Source organism: Ambystoma mexicanum, chromosome 8, assembly GCF_040938575.1.
Source record: "Ambystoma mexicanum isolate Mex_15411 chromosome 8, UKY_AmexF1_1, whole genome shotgun sequence".
NCBI lineage: Eukaryota > Metazoa > Chordata > Amphibia > Caudata > Ambystomatidae > Ambystoma > Ambystoma mexicanum.
In genome coordinates this window covers 1,371,475,996-1,371,499,434 of record NC_090929.1, presented here as the reverse complement: position 1 = coordinate 1,371,499,434, position 23,439 = coordinate 1,371,475,996, and positions in this window count along the sequence as shown.

The window sequence follows — 23,439 nt, the reverse complement described above, 5'->3', positions numbered from 1 at the left end:
TCAGGTGTCACCTTCCTTCCTTCTTTTGATATTATCTTACCTATATAAGACTTCTTCCTGACAACATTGCGTTTTCTCTTTGTCAACTTTGTACCCTATCTTGCCCAATACTGTCATCAACTTTACTGAGTATCTCCTGCAATCTTCCTCCACGTTGCTGCACACACAAATGTCATCTACATATTTTATTTCTGTGCTGTCAAGTTCTACATTTCCCAAGTCATCTCCAGCACATGGTTAAAGACAGAGGAGCATTCACAGTACCCCTGGGGTTATCGAGTATGTTTTAGTTCTGTGGTAAGTGAGCAAAGTCAAATACTGCGACTCTTCATGCAAGGGTATGAAAAGAAAGCATTTTATTAAATAATCACTGTAAAATATTCAACTTTGGATGGGATGTTACATAATATTGTGGCTGGGTTTGCAAATAATGACAACTCTGCCTCAACAATATTATTTAGAAGGCGTAAGTCCTGCATAAATCTTCATGACCCTCCTGTTACTTTTTTCAGCGGGTCGACAGCTGTGTTACATGGGGATTCTGAAGGCACTATAATCCCTTGTCGCACTAAGGCTGCAATAGTATTGTAGATACCTTTGTCAGCTTCTTTTGACCGGGGATATTGTCTTACTCATGGAAAAATAGCTCCTTGCTTCAATTTAACTTTGTCTGCCCCCGACTCCTTTTGATAGACCAATGTCATATGGACTGCTTGTCCACAATGTACTCAGTGCATATGCCAAATCTTCCTGGAGAAAGGATGGCACTTTCTTTATTAGTGACATTCTCCCTATTTTAAATGTTTAACTGATATGGAAGACTTATCCTAAACATCATTTTGTCATCTAAGTCACCATCTGTAAACAATCTTTCATCCATTACGTCAGTCAATGTATGTCTTTCGTCAAGACCTATCACTGTTCTCCAGTTTGCCCCCTCATCATCAACTCTGTTTGAAATGATTCTGTCTTCCCTCACTATTGCTGCTTCTAACTCAACTGTGATTACCTGCTCTTCCCCCAGGTGCGTGGTTACTTATGGTCGAAAAAATATTTCTGTGGGTAACCGCAATAGTCTGCCCTGTATTCTTGGAAGCCATGCTAACAATATGTATACCCCGTAAAGGAATACTTCTGGGTTTATTGGCACTGCTCGGTATTATTCCTGACCATAAAATGCTGTTATTAATTGTTGTGCATTCACATAATGGATCCCTGTGGTGGAACATATTATCTCCTGGACAGTAAATGATATTGTAAATGATATTGTCATGTTTAATTTACTCATCAAGTCTCTCCTCAATATGTTCACTGTGGTCGTGCGAGAATACAACAATGGTGCGGACATGTCATGTTCTCTCCGATGGTAATGGGTAAAGCATTTGTAAAAGGAACTGTAGTTGTCACCCCAGAAAATCTGTGTACATTCCTGGCCCTGACTGACATTGGGAACCTTCCCTCTTTAGCACAAGATTGAGTTGCCCCTGTATCTACTAAGAGGGATAATGTTTTGTCACCTATGGTCAACCCCTGACCCTCAGTTTGTCTTGTGGGACTTGTGTAATCAATAGCATGGAACATATCATGTCTTTCTGTTGGCGGTCCTATTGTGGACACATGTCCAGTCCTGTGCCAGTGAAAGTGTTCGCTCCCACTGCTGTCACACCCTTATTCTAGGTATAGGTTCCTGAGGCTATATGTTCACGTGTCATGGTGTCACTGCATTCTGTTGTGCTTGTGTCTGTGCCTGCATTGGTGTTTGCTGTATCTGCCTCGGTGCTTGCTATGTTTGGGGTGGCATCCCTTGTTACATCTGTTTTATTGGTGGCGCTAGTGCTGGGTTCTGCGTGTGATCTTGGCCATAATATTCAGGTGGCTCCATGCTATATGGTGGGGGTATGCTGTTCACCCTCTTGGATCTGCTGCTTGCCAGTTCTGTTGTATCCCTCCCCTACTTCTGCATACACACGGAATGTGTCCCATCATCCCATCTTCCCACATGTCCAACACTGTTGTGGCTGTCTACCAATATAGGCAGCCCCCCCATTAAACACTACTCCTTGGGGAGCTTGAAATCTGAACCCTCTGCCTCATGGTGAAAACTCTTGCCCTTGTGGAAAATAATTATACTTTCCATTTGCTGCTGCTATACCTGCTGTGTCCCTTGTGCTTTAATATGTTCTCCTCCACTTGTCAATACTGATCCTTCCACTGAACATTTGGGGAATTTCTTCAATCTTCCTGTCCGCAACCTTATTTCTGTATTTCTCTTGTTTTAACCGACAAGGGTGAACAATCGCCAGTTGTATCACCCACCCAATGGTTTGCTTCCATTCCTAGAAATAGTTATGTTTTTGTGCCACAGTTATCAGTTATTAACAGCCATTTTTCTGATATCCTGAATATAAGCCATCGGATCTTCGTCTGTTCTCATCTTGCGAGTCATAATTGCGCTCATGGCTGATGAATCGGGGTACTAGACCCTAAGTGCTCTCCATACAGCTCAACAATTATTAAAAAGTGATCTGTCATGGTTACTATTTTGTGCTGGCAACCCAGGATAAGCTGCTTGCTTCCAAATGTCGTCTGATTGCTCCCCTAATATAGCAGCAGGCAGGCTTTTTATGACACCTATTGCTAAGGTCATCCCAGCTGTCATTCTCTCTAATCACAGATCCATTTACCTGTCCGTGATGTAAGTTATGGCAATTTGAAAATTACATTATTTTTATCCAACCTTGATTCCAACACCCCCTGTGTCCTCATCTTACTTGATCTCTCTTCTGCCTTTGACACGGTCAACCATGCCATCCTGCTCAACCGTCTCCGTGATAACCTGGGGATCACTGGTCAGGCTCTGGCATGGCTGACTTTTTTCCTCTCTGATCGACCCTCCAAGGTTCAACTTGGCTCCTTCCTCTCCTCTATCTCTATCTCCACCTGTGGTGTTCCCTTAGGGGTCTAACCTCTCTCCCTGGCTGTTCAAACAATACCTGGCACTTCTTGCCCACCGCATTGCCATATTCTGCCCCAACTTCCAGTGCTATGCGGATGACACCCAGCTAATTTTCAGCCTACCCTCAGCCACCTCTTCTGCCATCCAGGAGTGGTGTGCCGCCAATGATCTCTGTCTTAATGCCAGTAAGACCGAGATTCTCCCCATCAGGACACCCGCACCCTCCTTTCCTGTCACTCTTTGGCTGGCCTCTTTTGGCCCTCTTCCTGCTCCCACATGTGACACTAAAAACCTTGTGGTCATCTTCGACTCCACACTCTCCTTCTCTCCCCACATCGCTGATGTCTCTATGAAGTCACACTACCAGCTGCACCTCCTCAGAGGTATTCCTCCTTTCCTCTCCTTCCCCCAGAAGCTCACTGTCCCAAGAGCTCTGGTACTCTCTACGCTGGACTATTGTAACAGCCTCGTTATAAATCTGCCTGCTTCTACTTTCCGCCCTCTGCAACTCATCCAGAACAGGACTGTGAGACTTGACCTTGGCCTCAAGCCCAGGGATTGTATCTCTCCAGGACTGAAATCTCTGCACTGGCTCCCAGTGGCTGCGAGGAATACGTTCAAAACCCTCTGCATTATCCACAAGGCCTTCTGGGGCGTGGGGCCTCAATACCTTCAACTCTCTCTTCCTAATTATCTTCCTTCTCGAGCTATTCGCTCATCTGCCTCCAACTCCCTCAGGGTTAGTCGCTTCTCCAAGTAACAAGTTGGTGGTAGGTCTCTTTCTTCAGCTGGGGCCTCCCTCTAGAATAATCTCCCTGCCTCCAGCGTGTCAGGACGTGAGCATACACTATATTTGAGGACAGCAGCAGCATGATTCAGCTTTAGGAAACACACTGCCTAAGTATTCTGAATCATTTTCTAAAACATAGTTCTATTCTGATTCATTTTACGGCGGAATACAAACATGCGAATATGGGCACTCGACATGCAGGAGCAGCACAGTAACATACAAACACAGTGCATTGCGGTAAGCCCCCAGCATTTTTATTAGTTTTAATAGCTGTTTAATTTTGTAGGTGGCCAGTGCAATATAGTGCTTTCTTTCTTTAATACAGATTCAATTACACGCAGTGAAGAGAAACTTTTTAACCATAGCAGATGTACCGCCCAGCCCAACGTTGCCCAATAGTTATTGAAACCTCACCGTCCTGAACAATTACAAGGACGCATTGAGGTAAGTGTTTTTCATAAAAAGCCATTTTATGCGATGGACATGGACAAATGGGGTCCACTTTACCCACAATGTAGTGGAGTTCCATCGCTCTCTCTTTCTTGTTTCACTATTCAGAAAGAAGATAGTGAAAGAGAAGGTGCTCTCCAACTTCAAATAAGTAAAGCATCCACATGAATTCCACTGTGGATGGTCAATTTTGACATGGACTTTATTATTTTCTGAAGCCCCCTTGGACCCACGTGCAAACCCCTGGAGAAGTCTCAGATGCTGTGTCTTTGCTACATGGCATGGTGAGCTTGTTTCAAGCATCAAAGCTACTCCTTTTCTGGTGACAATATTTAGCTATTAAGTAGCCTAAAAATTAAGATTAAAACCTCTGGATAGTGAACAAATGTATAAGTATATGTTTTAATTTGATTATAGATCTACACCACAGGCAATGAGGCAACACTTGCATTCCTCCCCGTCCTGATGAAGGCTAGCATAATTGGAGCAATTATAATCTCTTAGGCTGAAACACCGTAGTGTCGACTTGTTCTTTGTGAAAGTGTGCTAAAATGTAGCTAATTGTAGCATTGAATGTTTTTGCTGTCAAACCTTGACAACATAATGTTGTTTTTGTAAATTGTCCATAAAATGTATTGTTGTATGTGATAAATTATGTCAAAGATGTATATTTTATAAGGGAAGGTGTGAAACTCATTACACCTAGTTGGTGAAGGTCATTGTTTAATTGTTTTGTGAAATTATTAATATAAAACAATCACACAATTTAATTGGTATAAAAACGAGTGTGGATATACATTTATTTCACTTTTGGTTTGTTCAAATCTAGATATGCCTTGACCAATTGTGTTATATACATTGTAGAATACCTGGAATGGTTAGGGAAAAGCCAGGTGCCCCTTTTCTTTGTACTAATCTTAAGTGTGCATCCATTATGGAGTGTGCCCTGATACCCTTCCATTTGCTTTTCTGGTTGGCTGGAGACCTCACATAGAGGTGAGGTGGTATCTTTATGGTAAGTCCACCCATAGATACCTGTCTGGAGTACACTCTTGGCACCCTTCATTTTGCTTGTGCGGTCGGAGCACCTATCCCAAGAAACCAATATTTTTTAACTAGTTTGTTATTTTCTTTTCTTGGTTAGTCGAGGTAGTGAATGGTATCTTTCCGACAACATTGTGATTAGTAGTCACAAATGTTGTAAAAGAGATGAAGAAGTGGTGAAGAAGTAAAGAGGATTTGTGCGGGCATTCTGTTTTTTTAATAATATGCTGTCTTTTGTGCAAGAGTGGGAAGTATAATTAAAAAGTGAACAGCTAGGTAAGTGTTTGTGGTGAAACTGAATCAGGTGAGAGGCTGCAGGAAGGTTTATGAAATCGGGAAACGGAAGAAAGTGATTCTTTGTGTCTGAACATTTTGTGCCACGGGTTCAGCTTCCATGTTTGGAACATTGACTTTTGGAATGCTATTGTTAGAGTTAGGTTGGGTTGGAGTATGGAAATTCCAGTGAATCACCTGTGTCAGGTACTTCCTGGGTATAAGGTAAATATTTTGAAATGCTATTGATAATGGCTGGAAGAAACTAAGGGCAAAATGATTATTTCTTGGCCTAAACAGGGGAACTGTGATAAGGGAATGTTAGAACACTTGTATACCTTCTTAGTCACTAGGCATAAGGGATCGAAGTTAGAGAATTCTTTGAATTTTTTAGAATTGAGGAGGATGTATGAGAAGGGCAGAAAGGTCCACAGTGTTAAAGTTGCAGAGGAAGGACTGAGAAAGGACGGTGCAGGGATCCTTCCGCACTGCACCCATATGGGTGCTATACTTTATTGCCCAAAGAAGGGTATACAAACCCCGAGTTTAAACCTCCCTTTTCTCCAGTGGCCACTCCAGTGGTTACAAGACGGGCATAGGTAACGCCTCTGTCAGCTACAATTTCTGAAAGATGGGTTACTGAGCAAAGTGGAAGGGCCAGGACCACAGAATGAATGATAACGGGGGGCTGAGAGTGGGAATAGCTCCCCCAATTGCTAGATTAGCACAGAGATTAAGGATGAAGGAGCGAGACTGGTAACCGAAAGGTTAGCTGAAGGGCTGATTATGGGCAGAGAAGGGAAAACATGCCTCCCACAATCAGAATAAAGGATAAGTTGAAAAGCAGGAGCAGAAAAAATTGGAAGAGGCATTGAGACTAGCAGAGGAAGAGTAGCGCTGTAGCAGCAGCAGAGAAGTGAAGAGCAGGAAGAAGTGAATAGGCAGGTAAAGGATATAGAAGAAGGAAGGTGGAGGCATGGACAAATCTTTGTTCGGCTTGATAGGTCAGTCATCAAGGAGATCAATGTGGACCTTGAAGAGGAAAGTGTTGCTTTAAGTGCATGATTTGAGCCAGAAGAATGGGAACCGGCATGCTAGGGTAGGGCTGAGTATGCTTCTGTGCCCATAGAAAGGCCACAAGGATGAATGTTAATCAGTTGTTGAGCAGGGAGAACAAAGCTCAGTCACCTCACCTCCCGCTCCAGTAGCAGTGGCTATATAAATCACACCATGGGGTCTTTGGACATGCTGTGATGCTCACATGGTCGTAGTGAGAAGCAAGGGAAAGACATGGAGAGCCCCAGTAAAAATGAGCATAACACAAAGCAGGGGGGGAATTAGTATTATGTTCCATGCTCGCACATGGATCTGAATAACTTAATGAAGGCACTCCCTTTGCTCACTCTAGGGGCAGGAGTGGGGATTAATGCACTGCCATTGTCATGTTGGCCACAGAGGATATGAAAAGCATGTTCACGGCTCTAATGGTGGAACAGTCAGACGAACTCTGGAAGTGATCTTCGTATCCGGGAATTCAGTTGGATATGAGCACCATTCAACGTTTGCAGGGCACAGGTATGGGAAGCCCTGCGGGTTGTATATCTTTGTACTGCAGATGTAAATCCAACTCTGGCTAAAACTATGAAATTGGATGAGGATCACACCACACATGTCCAGTTAATTCAGGAGATGTGGAGGAAAGAGACGGCAGAAGTGTGCTATGGAATTGTGGTTATTTTCTATTATATGCTAAAAAAAGACTTACCAAAGAAGTCCAGCATGATTTAGATAAAGTAGTGGGAACGGAGGCTAAATTGACTGGAGATCCAGGTGCACAGTGTGCATTTCTGTAAGAGAAGACAGGAAAAGAAAAAGGAGAGTATTGCGCAGGCACAAAAGACAGAGGCCTAGCTCCGCCAGAATAAAATAGCATAGCAGCTGTTTAGAAGGAGCAGTGATTACTAGCTCCACAGAGGGACAGCACAGACAATTGGGACAACATGGGCATATTGAATCAAGCATGGCACAGGGTTGGATGGACGTTTACGCTCTTGAGTAACTGCAAATGAGATTATTTTAGAGGGTAGGGAAGGATTTCTGCGAGGGGGAGGGTCATTAGGCAGGTTCGGAGGTATGAGGCCCCAGTCCAATGGATCAATGGGAGGTAATTATGTGGGATTGTAGGAGATCTTGTGTTGGTCACGTCAGAGACTGAGACACATGGCGTTAGATTGTCAGAGGAGGCCACATTATTTTAACGAAGGTGCCCAGCAGATGCAACCCCTGACAATGCCATATGCCACAGGTTCTGTGCAATCACTGCAGGTATGGGTTGGACAGAACCCGGCTTCAGAGACTGCACAGCCCTATACTTTTCAGTCAACCATGCCAGCACAGGCACTGGTACAAGCATGGGGGATAAATCCTTTAGCCCAAGGAACAGTTACTCTCTATACTGAAGCACATTCTTTTGGAGGGAATCCTTTCCGCTCCCAGGTGCTAACATGTATCCAGAATAGGAAAGCCCACAAGGATCTCTGGTCTGTCCAGTCCTGTCATTTACTGCTGTCTGGAAGAGGAACCCTGGATAGGCGTAAGGGTAGGTCATCAAACATTTTCATTCATTGTCGATACAGGGGCTACAAAATCTTGCCCTTGTCAAGCAAAATGATGGACACACAGGGATTCTCTGGGGCTATCCTGTCAGCTCCTTACACTGAGGATCTATGTATTAAGGTAGGTACACAAAATGTATCTACTCCCTTGTTGTACTGTGCAGATACACCAGTGAATCTCTTGGGCAAAGCACTCCTAAGAAAACTTATCATGACGATCGCCTTCACGGAGGAACGTATAGTATGCCCAAAGCCAGGTTTGTATCGGGTGAGAGAAGCAGCGCTTTTGCATACATTTTACAATGACAAGGGGGTGCCTGTGAATTCAGATTTGTTTCTTTATGGAGTAATGGCTGTATTAAGTTGGGACCCGGGGATCAGTGATCAGATGTGGTGGATACCGATTGCATTTTTGTTTTGGACGGGAGGTAATGCCAGGCACCATGATCAGGTGCCATGGTCAGGATTCTTCTAGAAGCAGTGGTAATTCAAAAGGAAAGGGTTGTTCTCTCAGGCACCGATGAGGAAGGAAGAGAGTGGCACACAGTTTTGTGCATCGATCCAACCTTATCAGTAAAGCATGTGTCCAAAGAACAATTGTTTGAAAAGCGATGGTTTTTGAGATTGGGGTGCCTTGCCAGATAGCGATGGAAGAAAGAGAAATATCACAGACCATGTTCATCGTTAAAACTGTATCGCCATATTGGAAGCAGGATTTGGAGAAGGTTCCAGTGTACTTGTGGATAAGCAATACTCATGATGTGGGGCTGCTAAAGAGTGTTGGAAGAAGAGATTTATGAGACCATTATGGCATTGTTGAAGCAAGGTATAATACAACCTTCCATGTCCCCATATAATACGGCCATCTAACCTATGAAGAAAGTGATGGGGTCGGGATCAGTGATCTCTGAATAACATTTTTGAGGCAGAGTTTCCGGTGGTACCAAATCCTCCTACCATACTCTGAAACATTCCTACTGGGTTGACCCACTTTATTGTGATTGATTTGAAAAATGCATTTTTCTTGGTCCCTTTACACCCTGATTCCTAGCACCTTACAGCGTTTTCGTATCATGGTCAGAGATTTGAGCACACAAGGCTGCCCCAGGGGTATTGTTTTCAATAGGGTGGTTCAGATGGATCCAGTACAGTGATTCAGTATGTGGACGATTAACTACTCTGTAGAATTCCAGAGGAGCAGTGTCAAGGAGATTCCTTAATACTCCTCACCCTGCTTGTGAAGAACAGGCAAAGAAAAATTGCAATACTGACAGATAGAGGTAGTATATTTGGGGCAACTAATATGCCCACAGGATGAAAGGTAATGCCTGAGAGAGCCACTGCAGTTCGGAATACACCCCAGTTGGTTACTGTTAAACAAATGCAGCAGTTATCACAACCTATGGACCAGGAGCACACTCACACATGCAAGGCCACACTCATTTGGCACCTTAAGGTGTTGCACTAAACCCCCCTCAGAAGAAAACATGGAAAAAGCCTTTGGACCTTGTGCTGGCACCTATGGCACCAGGGTCATTACAGTAAGGATGAGGGACATTGGACCGAATGAGACCCACAATGCTCAATATGGCGGGTATGGGAGCCATAGCCTCCATTTCATGAAGGCATACATGCGGACTAGTCTTTTGGGTGTGTTTAAGACTTCCGGGCGTGGCTGGCTATATAAGCCACACCCCAACCTGTACACGCACTTCACGTTATTCTGCTTTCTAAGCAGCGTAGCGCTTACCGTCGTCTGCACCTGCAAAGAAGAATAAAGACCATTAGAACGTGACTTGACCAGCATGTCCCACTCCAGAGAATCGATCCGACGTACCTGTTTCCATTTCACCTGGTGAACGTGAACTCCTTATCGCAGCTGATTACTGGATTCCTGGAAGCCCATCACATCGCGAGCGCTGCTCGTCTGCAACACCGGCGCCTGTGCCTGCAAGGGAAGAGAAGACACAGTGAGTGCACAGGACCTAAGTCTGAATACGTTTTCAAAGAACTTAAAAACATCCTTGCCCTACCTCCATAGTACTGGGGCTCCGCTAAGACAATCACACCTAAGACCCGCACTAGGACTGTTTCAGTGCATCTGCAGCCATGCACCGGAACATCTGACCCCTGCAAGGAAAAGGAAGAACATTAAAGCACAAACAGCAATAGCTGGAACATCAGGCGCCTTCAATCTAAAAAAGGAACATTAAAGCACGAACCACAATAACAACAAGCTAGTGCTTGAACACAAAGAAAGGAAGGACACAAACACCATTGGTATAAGACATGAAACAATAAGAAGCAGAACACACAGCAAGAAGGACTTGTGAGTCGCCGCCTCAGCATGCCTGGGCTAGACTCCAGCCAATCCATCCCATGGACCAGTGAAGCAACTTGGTTTGTGCAGAAGCAACTGCACCCCTGCTGAGAGTAAGCAGGACGGAGAGCTCACCTACAAAGGTTATAAGGTGAGCAAAGTGAAGTACTTATCAGGAAACTTGGGAACCCAGGACTTAAGATTGGGTGGGAACCCATTTTGGCATCTTGTCTCTCCATCACAGGAACATCCCCAAGGGACAGATAGGAAAGAGACCTGAGCAGACAGCTGATAATAGCAGACACCCACGAATCAGACGCTGAGACTGCGACCAACTCCCCCGCAGAGAGGTGAGCGTAAACAAAACGTGAAGCCTCATTAGAACCTCTGCCTGGGTGTCATGAATTCCTCAGCTATTGACCAGTTGACCCAACTGTTGGGGGAGCTACGGGCAGAGGTGCACACTTCCCGGCAGCAAACCAACGCCTTACGGAGAGAGCTCATAGTAAACAAAGACCGCATGACAAACTAGCTAGACAACTGCTTCAGAAGCCGGCCAAGCCCTGCTGGCTGGGAGCGGACAGTCAGCCCCAAAACCAGCAGTCACCCCAGTACAGGTAGTCCTTCCCGGGGCAGTTCCTTCCTCTGGCCCCACCTGAACGTTTTTCAGGCGATCCCAAGAAATACGCCATATTTATGAACCAGTGCCATCTGCACTTCCTTTGTAGCCCCGGAGTATTTCCAAACGACCAGTCGAGGTTTGCATTTGTATTGTCATACCTTGGAGGTAGTGCGGCGGATTGGTTGATCCCATTGATTAATCAGGATGATCCTCTGTTATGGGATTTTGGGGGATTTCAACGAGAACCTGAGAAACTGTTTGCCCGGTATACTCTGGGTCAGGCCTTAGACAATGAACTTCTGTCTCTGCGGCAGGGAGGTCAAGACCTCCTGATGTATATCGTTAACTTCAACAGGCTAGTAGCTGAAACTGGTTGGCCGGAGGAGAAGAGGACCACGCTGTTCCATTGAGGCCTACGAGGGGAGCTAAAGGACGTTCTAGCACAAGTAGTGAACACTCCTGCAGGATGTGCAGAGTTCATTGACCTGCCGGTTCAGTTGGACAATAGACTACAGGACAGAAAGACCGACCGGGCCCGATCAGAAAACTGCACAGTGTACATGTGTTCTAAAGAGACCTCACCTCGGCAACCTGAGAGTGATCCTCAACCTATGCAACTCGGGGGGGGGGGGGAGGCGGTGCGTAGTCTACTTACCAAAGCCAAAAGAGACAAGAGGAGGTAACAACAACTGTGTTTGTACTGCGGAAAGCCTGGTCATTTCCTCTGGGAATGTCCAGTAAAACCTCCTAGAAAGACAGCCGGAGCTACGGAAAAGGAAAACGCTGAGCTGGACACGGAAAACTTCCAGGCCCGGCAAGTGTAGAGGTCTGCTTGTAGAGCAGAGAGATGGAACTGCAGACCTCGCACCTAGCCGTACCAGTGATCCTGACCAGCCATCAACAACCATCCAGGATGCATGCCTTGTAGGCGTATGTAGACAGTGGAGAGGTTGGTAATTACATAGACCAGGACTTGGCAAACAGGATAGGACTTCCCCTCCATGAAAAGACAACAACAGAGAACATCACGACCGTCGATGGTACCCAAATAGCCGCGGGCCCTGTGACGTATTGTACCGCAGAAATGACTCTCCTTTGTCAAAACGGCCACCGGGAAGACATTGTCTTTGACCTTATTAGAGCTCCCCAATTCCGGGTGATCCTGGGGATACCTTGGTTGGAGACTCATAATCATCAAATCGACTGGCGTGCAAAAGTCTGACCTTCTCCGATGAGTGTGCTCAATCATGCTACAAGGTGGGTTCCCTTCCAAGGGAGCAAGAGAGTTCTCTCCCCGGGAAAAGTGGTATTGGGATTAATGAGTACACTGCCACCGGAATACACCAATTACCAGGACGTTTTCCAGAAGGAAAAAGCAAACTCACTACCCCCTCACAGGCCTTATGACTGCCAAATCGACCTCTTCCCATATGCTCAGATTCTGTGCAGTCATATTTCCGCCCTCACGGAGCAGGAAAACATCCACTTTGGTCTTATCTCAATCAGTATCTTGCGAATGGCTTTATCCGTCCATCCAAATCACCAGCAGCCTCACCCCAAGGAGGGGGACTTAAGAACTTGTATTGATTAGCGGGCTCTGAATCAAGTAACAGTAAAAAAATGATACCCCTTGCCCCTTATTCCAGAATTGTTGGACCAGGTCAAGGAGGCCCAGATTTACACTAAACTGGATCTCAGGGTGGTGTACCACTTAGTACAGGTGAAAAGTGGGCACAATGGAAAACCGCCTTCTGTACTAAGTATGGGCTTTTTGAGTACCAGTTCAACGCCGCTGCCACGTTCCATTTCTTCATGAACGATGTGTTGCGGGAATTGCTTGATGTGTGTCTGTTAGTTTATATTGACGACATCTTGATATATTCTGCCACTAAACACGACCATATCATCCATGTCCGAGCTGTCCTTGAGAAACTCGGGCACATCGGCTTTATGCCAAACTGGAAAAATGCTTCTTTCATGTTACGGAAGTCGAATTCCTGGGATTTATCCTCACTCCACGAGGTATCCGAATGGACACTCACAAGGTGGACGCTATATTGAACTGGCCATCACCATCATCCATAAAAGGGGTTCCGAGCATGCTCGGGTTTGCAAATTTTTATCGCCGCTTCATCCCTGGCTTCTCCCAGATTGTCCACCTGATCCCAGCACTGCTACAAAAGAACACACACCTCCACTGGTCTGCAGAAGCTGAAGAGGCCTTGCAGAACCTGAAAGGAAAATTCACCTCGGCTCCGATACTATGACATTCTCGACCGAGTGTTCCATATGTGGTCGAAACGGACGCCTCCAGTATAGGAGAAACAACAAACATGGTCAGCCAAGAGCGAAAAACACACAATCCATGAGGGGCTTCCATACTGCCAAGGGCGTCTCTGCATTCCAGATAAAGAACTACAAGACCAGATAATCTCCAGTTACCACGATTCCCTAGTAGAAGGGCACCCAGGGACAGCCAAAACACTGGCCAAGGTTAAAAGACATTACTGGTGGCCAACATGGCATAAGGATCTAATCCAATTTGTGTTGTCATGTGGGATCTGTGCACAGAACAAGTCCCAGAAACAGAAACCTGCAGGTCTTTTGCAACCTCTGACCAAACCTCCTACACCTTGGCACACGCCATCCCTTGACTTCATCGCAGACCTACCCCCCTTTAACGGGTATACTACCATCTTAGTCGTGGTGGACTTGTTTACAAAAATGGCCCACTTCATTCCATTCAAAGGCTTACCAACTGCATCAACTCTGGCCAACGTCTTCTTGGAGCAAATCGTCCGCTTACACTGTTTTCCTTCGGTCCTGATATCTGATCGAGGAAGTCAGTTTATCTCCAGCTTCTGGAAGAAAAGTTGTGAACTCGCGCAGTCCGATGTTCGTCTGTCCACAAGCCAACATCCCCAGACCGAGGGCCAAACCCAACGAACAAACCAGACACTGGAGCAATACCTGAGATGCAAGCTACACCAGATGGAGAGTAACTGGAAGGATAGCTTGTGTATCGCTGAATATGCGTACAACAATTCAATTCACACCAGTACCGGACAAAGCCCATTTTATGTCCTATATGGACAACACCCAGGCACGTCTAGTTTCGGCCCACCGGACACTCTCAAAATGCCTGCTGTAACAACTCCACATACCCCAATAACTCAAGTGTTTAAGGAGGTGACAGAACACCTGACCAGAGCCAAGGAACAGCACAAAAGGTTTGTAGACCAACACTGGCGCCAAACCCCAACATACCAGATCAGGGATGCAGTTTGGTCAGCGTTTCAACGTATTCCGGTGAAAGGAACTCGAACCTTCCACCCCAGAAACCTGGGCCCTTATACCATTAAAGTGATAATCCACTGCCTGTGAAACTGGCCTTGCCCCCCACCATGCGTTTTCACCCGGTGTTCCACGTTTCGCTCTTGAAACCGGTCCAATCCGGCACACAAATCAACACACCTCCAGCTCCTGTGATGGTGGACGGCGTACCGGAATTTGAGGTTAAAGATATACTGGACTCCAAAATAATTAAATCCGTGCTCTACTACTTGGTGGATTGGAAAGGTTATGGTCCACACGACAGATTGTGGGAACCCAGTGACCAATTTCGTGCCCCACAGTTAATAACATATGCAAACACCTTCATGCATAAATTTGAAAAAGATTACATTTTGGATCATGCCATATGGAGGAATTACATTTCGATGTGGGTCAGATTTATCGATGATATTTTTGGGATATGGATCGGTACAGAGGAAACCCTTCATGATTTTTTCATATACTTGAATAGTATTGACCAGCGTATACAATTTACACATGAAATCTCTAAAACACAAATACATTTTTTGGACGTGGCCATTCAGATTCAGAATAACAGTTTTCTAACTAACATCTACAGAAAAGAGACAGACCGGAACAATTTGCTCCAACGTTTAAGCTTTCATCAGCCAAGCTTGATAAGAAATCTACCCTTTAGTCAGATGATGAGAGTGAAACGGATTGCAAATGATCAAACAACATGTGAAAAAGAGATCGAAAATATGGGTGAAAGATTTGAAGCAAGAGGGTACAAGCCCCGAGAAATACATGCAGCCAAAGAACGTATAATAAAATACTCGAATAGTGAAACCAGGAAGGACAAGAATGAACCAAACATAGTCTATGTTTCATGCTACTCTGTACAGAGCAACAGGATCAAAAATGCAATCAAAAAGAATTGGTGTATGTTGACAAACTATATGCGAGTGGAACATTTATTCAGTGAATTGCCTACCTTTACCTATACAAGAAGCGCAAACCTAAGAGACAGGCTGGTGAAAACAAGATCTGGAAAGAAATTACCAGAGACAATGAGAAAAGGGGCATACCCATGCTTACATTGCAGTAATTGCAATTTTGTAACAAAAGGTGACTCCATAGATCATCCATGCACAGGTGAAAAGATCAAACTGAAATGTTATGCGACATGTGATACACCAAATATAATTTATGGAATTAAATGCCCATGTGGTATTTATTATGTGGGCCAATCGAAAAGACCAGGAAAGCAAAGATGCAACGAACATAGATCTTGTATTTGGAACAATAATGTAATTTCAGCAGTGACAAGACATTGGAATTCAATGAAACACAACATCAGCCAGATGAGGATACACGTTTTAGAAGTTGTAAGACAATACAATGCACATGAAGACTTGGGGAAGAAATTAAACCAACGATAGATCGCCTTGACTCCCTGAGACCAGGGGGTTTCAATGAGGAGATAAACTTTATGTGTTTCTTATAATTTATGGTTGAAAAGTAAATTTGATGAAATATTTCTAGCAACTTACACATACCCAATGTGCCACCAGCAGACAATCCGCAATATGTCCCGCAGGGAATCAACCCCCTGTGGGATGTAAGGCAGTGTCCCGCTGCCTACTAGTGGATCCTTGCCGATAGACAACTGACATGAATATGTAGAGGAGGTTGTAAATATAGATATAGACAAAGTGTATCCATAGATTTGATTAGAAGATTGTGTAATATAACAGAATATGATACTGTCACACTTGGAGGATTTAGTACCCCCATCAAACTAAGGTGGAGATTGAGAGGACACCAGAGATAACTCATGAATCTCTCATAAAGATATGTTTTACGAAATAATGAAATTCATCACGGACGTTTATGAACATAATTAACATTTGCTTATGTGAGTGACATCCCTTGATTTGCACTAAAACGACGAGTAACACTACCTTTGGGATCCATGCGCACGCGCGGAATCCGTAAGGGTAGTGTATCACACATACGCATGCGCGGAATGAATTTGTGCCGCAACTTTTGTAAAACTCTCTAAATTTGTTTAACCCATAAATTTGGCTAATCCATAGATGTGGGATTATCTTTGCAGTACATGCGAGTGCCCGCAATAGAAGCACATACTGTATGTCTGCTCTGAAATAAAGATTGCATAAATAGTGGGACAAGGTGTTAAACGCATGCGCAGAGAGATTAGCGTTTATATACGAATCCAGTGGCGGCGGCAGCTCCTTTTGGGCAGCCGACACGTCGACACAGCACGGGGAGAGAAAGGTAAGAAATGAACGAATGAGGATGATGATAGAATGGGCTACAATAGTAAAAAAAAAAGAATCACATGGGGATCTAATGGCAAGTTCTTGACCCCACAGGGAAAGCGTGCTGCTCAAGGAAATATATGCAGAGAGAAATAACGCTCTGGGTGATAAAAGTCGAACAGGTAGTGAACTTAAACCATAAGTATATGGTTATATAACAGTGGACAGTTAACAAAACAATGTAGTATAATGTATTCTTTTTTGTTTGTTTTTTGTTTGTTTTTTTTCTTTAAATTTCACCTTGGATCACAACCATTAACGGGCATGTGTAATTTACTTTTTGTTTATTTATTCTTGTTGTATTTTACTCAATGATGACTAAATTGAAAATGTATTGCACTAATGAACATTGTGGTGATGATGGGATCGTTTAAATTAAATTAAATTAAATTCTTTAATGTGATATAGTATGAAAATAAATTCAGACTTTACACATACAGTTTTACATATTGCAAAATACATAACATTGTGCTCAATATAGAATGTACATAAACCTAAAAAAAACCCAAATATAATCATATATGCATATCGACATTAAAAACTCTAACTTGAGGAGAACCATTACATATACTACATGGGAAGCTAATTTCCCTCTCCATAGAGGATCTCTGGGTATTTTCCTATGCTCCTCAGTCTTGGGAAGATTCACCCTTCCCTTTAGGCCAAGTTCCACTTGTTGCCAAATGTTATAGAGTGCAATAAATAAATGCATGTTGCTGGTATTGGTGCAATAAATCCAGAAAGACATATCATGTATTGTTGCACAATCGTGTACAAAGTCGCCCAAATGGCGAAGAATAGTGTCTCTCAGTGTCTGACATCCCGTGAGAAGGTGTCTAGCAGTCTCAAGACAGTCTGGGGATTTACAGAGGCGACATATACGCTTGTCCATCGGGATTTTCTCCCAAGCCCCTCTGATATACAAAGTAGGTAATTGTTCTAGTCTAAACAGGATGATGAAGCGTCTAAGTTTCCTGGAGGGGCAGAGAGAGAAGTAAGCTTGAGGCTTCATAAAATTATACAGCCGGTATTTGACAAAATGATATGTCTCAAGATTACTTATGTGCGCAAAATTCTCTAGCCAGTCCCATCTGTCTATTTTATTACCTAATGCATGTATGGTTTCTTTTGTGACCATAGTCCCTCTGTGTATCCAACCAATATCAGTAAAAAATTCAAGCATATTTTTATTGAAGGGTGAGGTGGAATATTTTTTTATCACCTCCTGGTGGATCACAGATAGTAGGGGGTTGCTAGAGTCACTTATCATCTTGAGGTGAAAACCAGCTCTTTTTCTCATATCCATAGCCTTGAGGGAGGGAAGGCCCAGCTCTAGTCTAATCAGTGCCGTCGGTATCCCCGGAGGTAGTCCCAAGATTCGTCTCCAGAACTTACCCTCCAGCACTTGTAACCACCCTAGATCCATAGTATGCAGTGATTCAAGTCCGTAGACGATCATGGGTGCAAACACTTGAATGTAAAGATGACGCGTCCTCCATAAGGTGAAGCCACCCTGCTTGTTTGTAAAGGCAGAAATAAGTGAAGTGACTTGCATTGCTCTTGTGATTCGCCCCTGTCTACAAAGTGCATAGTCGCCTAGGGGCTCAATGTCAACTCCTAAGTAACGGTAGGATGGAGCGTAAGGTATATGGTTACCATGTACCATCAGATTCACGCGAGTTGTTCTCTTCCTCGTGAATCTTAGTACTTTAGTCTTATCCAGGTTGATCACTAGGCCATTAATTCTGGCGTAGTCCCAGAGAGAAGTAGCAGAACGTCTTAAGCCACCTATGGTGTTATCAAAGATAACCAGATCGTCCGCATATGCAAGTACTGTGCAAGGTGCTTCCCCGACTTTAGGTGGACAATTGTCGGGATGTCATACACATACAGATTGTAAATAAGGGGTGCAGTAACGCATCCATGCTTTACCCCACTGTCTTGTGTCACCTTTCGAGTCAAGAGTCCTTCCTGATTTAATCTAAGGCATGCAGTAGTGTTGTGATGGAGTAATTTTAGGTAATATAACAAACCTGTCGGGCATCCCAATTTTTCTAGCTTGGCCCATAGTCTCCCTCGGGGGATCGAGTCAAATGCGGCCTTGAAGTCAATGTATAGGGCGTACAACGGGGGCTGTCCCTTACTAAGTGCCCGTGTGCGCAATATATCCATGACCAAGAGGTTATGTGCGGTGGAGAAATCCCGCCTAAACCCGCATTGGAATCTACTGAGTATTTTTGAATTGTCCACCCATTTTTGCAGCTCACTGAGTAGCAACGAGGCAAATAGCTTACCAGAGATGTCTAACATGGATAATAGCCTATAATTATTAGGATCCAAACGGCTACCTTTTTTGAATACCGGCACAAGAATGGCCGTTTGCCATGATCTGGGGATTGCCCCCGGCTCTAATATTTTATTAAAAAGTAGCGCAAACAGGTCGGCCCAAAATAGAGGATGGCTCTTAATCACTACGTTGGCTAGTCCATTAGGTCCGGGGGCTCTAGAGGATTTGAGGGCCACTATTTTGTTCATTATTGCTTCTACAGAGATGTCGAAGGGCAATGGAAAAGGAGCCTTCGCCGTAGAGCTACTCAAGGTTACTATCCCTCCTAGGTTCCGATCTAATAGGAACTTTTCCCATGCCTCCTTACTTATTGGGTTAACTAAGGGGGCTTTGGTCTTCTTTCTGTTCCCGTTTAGGAGCAACCAAATGCCGCGAGAATTTCTAGTGCAGATCGTTTGTACTAGCTTCTGATACCTGATGTTTTTTCCAGAGCTCTTGATATATTTGATATCTGCTCTGTATCGATTTTTGATTATCTTTAGTTTCTCCCGGTATAAGGCTCCAGGTAAGTTCATCGATTTCAGGCCTCGGATAGCCGCTCTGAGGCCTCTCTTAGCGTCCCTAATTTCCCTGTTAAACGGGGGTATGTACCCCCCTATCTTTAGCATATGACCCTTATTGGCCGTCGCATGCTGGCCTGAGAATTTGGATATCCAGTCCTCGATCTCATTAATTGACATGTGTTCAAACTCAAGAAAATCTGGAATGGCCATAGATTTAAGTGCTTCCGTAGCGGAGCTTATATTTCTCTCGGACCATACAATTCTGGAACCTGCACAGTTGGTTTGAATACTGCCTATATTCAGAGGTACAGATGAGGGGATAGGGATGCATAAAGTGCAATGTAGCGATGCATGGTCGCTCCATTCGTTGTGCTTTATGGTCATGTCAGTAACTCTTGTCTGTAGCTCGGGGCACATGAATATATAGTCTAACGTGCTAAAAGAGATACCGTTAGACCAAGTGTGTTTCCCTGGTCGATCTCCCCTGGTACGACCGTTGATCATAGCCATGTCCCAAGCTCCAAACAATTGCAGCCAGCCTAGCCCTTCAGCTTCTCTCTTTCCATGGATCATTTCACACCTGGTGTTAAGGTCAGGATTAGGGGGTATAGATGTTTCATCAGTCATGTGGCAGTTAAAGTCGCCCATGACCATCACGGCCACATTTCCATCTCTCAGCCACCAGGAAGACAACAGGTCCTGGATTGCCTCCTGTAGCGAATCACGCATCAATTCTCCTGGGGGGTTATAAAAGTTGATTACTAGATATCTTCCCAGGCCTCTTTCATCGTATAGTTCAACTTCTACTGCCAGGAGCTGCTCCTCGGCTTTACACTGTATCTTACGAGATGTAAACACATTCATTACCCCAGTTAGAAGCCCCCCATAGGGACGGCCCGTACTGCCACGTTTGGCCTCCGCTTGATATATAACAAAGCCGTCAAGTAACAAAGGGTCGAGAGACCATGTCTCTTGGAGACAGATACAGCTTTGTTGTGACAGTAGGTCAACCGAGCCCTCAGATCTCAGAAGATGAGAAAAGCCTCTGCAGTTCCAAGAAAGTAATGAGAAACATCAGTGGTTCTTTAGCATTTGCGGGATATGTTCTAGCAGCGATTTCAAGGCTTGCTGTATTTCAGCCAGTGCAAGGTTGTCCCCCTCCCCCATTTTAGGTACAGTCTCAGCCGGCACTGCGGGCATAATGTCTTCTGGTTTTGATGAGAGGTCCTTCTCCATAGGGTCCACATCAATCTCAATGTCCACTGCCAACATGTCCTCTTTATGATTCCTAATTAACTGCGTCGTAGTCGGGAAGGTACAATGTATGGCCGAGACGTTGGGATTAGGACAGCCAAGTGGTTCAATAAAAAGAAAGTCCATGGATTTTAAAACACGAAGTTGGGGTATGTGGTATAGTCTAGCGAGCAACTCAGAGCGTGCTAACCAGGGGTTTTTGCCACTAGGATATAGGTTCTTGATGAAGCAGATGCGATTTGTAGTTGTATCATTCGCTGCTTTCTTCGGCTCCAGTGATGGTGGCTCCCCGGGTTCCCCTGACGCCTGTGTCTCAAGCACATACTCCGGCTGTGTATAAATGCTGGTTTCCTGATCAGGCTCTTCACACAGCACAGATATGCCATTATCGTCCGCTTCAGTAGCCTTCTCTTCAGGTATCAACCAACCTGATAAAGGACCCTTAGCCCTAGCCGCCCGTTGGGCTGCTCTCACCATTCTCTTCCTGGCCTTTTTAGACCGTGTCTCCTGTGCTGATTTGGAATCCAATATAGGAGATTGGGCACCTATAGCCACTGGCTTATTCTTCAGTGCCTTTTTTGCCAGTCTGTGCTGTTTGCCTGTAAGGGGGAGCTGGGGGCTATGTTCCTTCTCCCGTTCATCCCCCTCTTCTAGAGGTATCTCAATTATGCTGTTATTATTGGATACCTTTGGCCCCTCGTTTTCTTCCATCTCTACGCCATGCTCATTAATCGCGTCTGCTGTAAATAGTGCAGCTGAAAGATTCATTTCAGCCTCTTCTCGTGGGAGGCCTTTGGAGCCTAAAGCCATAGTAATAGCGTTGTGTTGGCCAAGATGCGTCCCGACATCTGTAGCAGTATCTTGAGGGCAAATTGCAGGGCCGCCACCGATGATTGGAGCTCAATTATCTTTGGTGGACTAGGGTGAAGGTCGATGTTGTCTGCCGTTAAGTTGTCTGGGTCGTCCTCCATCGACGTCATTACTAAGTTAGGGGATGCAGACAATCGTCCGCTCCTTTCCAGCGAAAGGTGTTCCCCTATGGAATTATTCATGCTACTGTCTTTGGTGGGGATTATGCCACTGTTTGGCTTCATCGGAGTTTGGGTCTGCATCCCTTTCTGTATGGTCAGGCATAGATCAAGAAGGGAGTTGTTATCTATGTCATCGAAATTGGAGGTGTTTAAGGAGATGCCATTCTTGTGTGTCGGTGCTGTCGTGTCCTCCATTACTGTAGAGTTCCCCGCTGCATGTCTGTGTTGTAATTCTCTTCGCTTTCCTAATTAAAAGTAAAAAGGTCCGGTATTTGCGTGGTGAGGTAATTCCCCTCAGTCCACGTGGGGGGGCAAAGTTGTTTTTCCGCTTATCTTATAGGCCCCCTTTTGTCAATCGACCTGGGGGCTATAGGGCCCGTCTCTTAGGCGGGCCCTCAGTCAATAAGTATTGATGGTGGGTTACCCTTTTTCCCCGGTACAACTCAGGGTAGGGTAGGATTGTGCTTGTTGCCTCTACACCACTTGTAGGTGCCTCACTGTCTCCTCTGATTCCGGCCCCTCCTCCTATCGAGGGGAGAGGTTAGTCAGGTAAGGAAACTGCCGTCTGCCCCCCTCAATCTCTGGGGGGGTGCTGGAGGTACACCACCTCTTTCTAGAGGCTCCTTATATGTATAAAGGGGGCCGATTGCCCCGGGTCACCCCTGGTTTAAAGTCAATGCCAGTGGGGCAGTGGGGCAGAGGGGCCGTGAGAGTTAGACACCGCTGGGGGCTTCGCTCGCCGCCGTGCTGTGGTGTGCGATATTAGGCACAATTCCGGAGCAACCCAGAACACGGCGCGGCGCGGCGCGATGCGGCTCTCACCTCTCACTTGATGCCTTGTAAGTGGGGCCTCTCCTTCTTTCTGTCCTTCTCCCTCGCTTTCTTCACGCTTTCTCCCGGCGTTGTTCTCCGTTGTTCTCAGCACAGCACAGCCTTGCCCGCGCACTCGAGCGAAACGGGCTGCTGGCTGCCGGATTCAAGGGCTCAAGGAAAGGACCCACCAGCACGTCGAACCGTGTCAAGCCGTGTCAAGCCGCACCTCCGTCCACGTATTTCCTCAGAGGCCGCCTCCGACACTCCGTCACCGACTGGGATGCAAAACAACGTGTTTAATCGATCGTTTATGGTATATAATTAACAGTGTTTATAGCCCTGACGATGGACGGAGGTCCGAAATGCATTGGCTAAAATCATATGACACTGATGAGTCAGGAATAAATGAAGATACTCAAAAAACCACACAATTAATTGTGAATTTATGACCAAGAATCATATATGCTGCAAGAGAGGGAGTTAATTGATTCAAAGATTGGCTGAAACCCCGGATAGGGTTTTGTGAGTGAGCTCATCCAGGAACAGTAGTTGTCCTTTCCTACTTTTTGGAGCTTGTGCCTAGGCTAAAGGGTGAGCTCCCTTAAAAAACGGTGAGACATAATTAAAAAACGGTGAATTAACTAAAGATAAGCGGTGCCCACCCTACCCCCTGCTCAAAGATGGGATGTGCCATCTTGCCCACAGATTTGTTGTGGATACAGGAGCTTACGGGAAAAGTAGTGAATCCTGTAGAGCTGCTTCATGTGGATCAAGAGCAACTA